This window comes from Mastomys coucha, unplaced genomic scaffold, assembly GCF_008632895.1.
Source record: "Mastomys coucha isolate ucsf_1 unplaced genomic scaffold, UCSF_Mcou_1 pScaffold8, whole genome shotgun sequence".
NCBI classification, from domain to species: Eukaryota; Metazoa; Chordata; class Mammalia; order Rodentia; family Muridae; genus Mastomys; species Mastomys coucha.
The window spans coordinates 55,311,348-55,312,525 of record NW_022196914.1 but is presented as its reverse complement, the minus strand read 5'-3'; positions in this window follow the sequence as shown (position 1 = coordinate 55,312,525).

The following is a 1,178-nucleotide window of genomic DNA, read 5'->3' as shown; positions in this document are numbered from 1 at the left end:
GCATATGGTCAATGGGAGCAGGGATCATGTGTGCATGTCATAGAGCCCTTACTGTGCTGGATGCACCTAGTCAATGGGAACAGGGATCATGTGTGCATGTCATAGAGCCCTTACTGTACTGGATGCACCTGGTCAATGGGAACAGGGATCATGTGTGTATGTCATAGAGCCCTTACTGTGCTGGATGCACCTGGTCAATGGAAACAGAAAGCACAAGTCCAGTACTGGGACCAGGCCACTTACACTAAGGAATTTGATTTTGGCCTTTGGGATTGCTCAAAACTGTGTTGGCACTGGTCATGCTTGTGATCCCAGCATTTAGAGACAGAGGTAGGAGAGCTGTGAGTTTGAAGTTCAGACTACACTGTGAGACTGTTTTTAAAAGGGGAGGGATGAACGAGGGAGAGAAGGAAGGAAAGATAGGAAATTATACTTAATACGTCATTCTCTTGATTTACAACATTCTGACATATAAACTATACTCTCAGCACTTGGGAGGGGAAGGCAGGAGGATCAGGAATTCAAGATCATCCTTGGCTGCATGGTGAATTGAGGCCAGCCTAGGTTGCATGGGATACTGTCTCAAAACACAATTCAGACACATAGAATCGAGATATTTATTTGTATAATTGCTCCACACCTACATACTGGAGTATGTGGCTGCATAGGCTCGGCTGTGATCTTGTTTTGTGATCTTCAACACCACACTGTGTGAGAGTCCTCCACCACAGCTTACCATTTCCAAATTGTGACCAATCAGTCTGTGAAGAGCCCAATCCCTCCTCCAGAAGGCTCAAACACACACTCACACACAGAGAGAGGGAGAGACAGACATACACCTTTCTTTGTTCCTTGGACTCACTGCTCCACCCCCTGGGACCACTGCTCCTGTTTATTTTTTTGAGATCCCCATTACTAGACTTCCATGTAATGACAGGTCTCTCTGTCTCTGTCTCTGTCTCCCTGTCTCTCTCTTTCTCTCCCTCCCTTCCTCTGTCCCCCCTCCCTCTCTCCATTCATATCTCTGCCCAGAGATTGCTATTGCTAAAGAGTCCTGTCATGATACTCTTTCTGCAAACCAAACAAGAGTTTCCTGAAATGTTCTAGTCAAATGTGTCTACCCTTCTCTCGCTTTAGCTTTTCAGCATAATCTGATCTGAAAGCAACACATCTGCTTA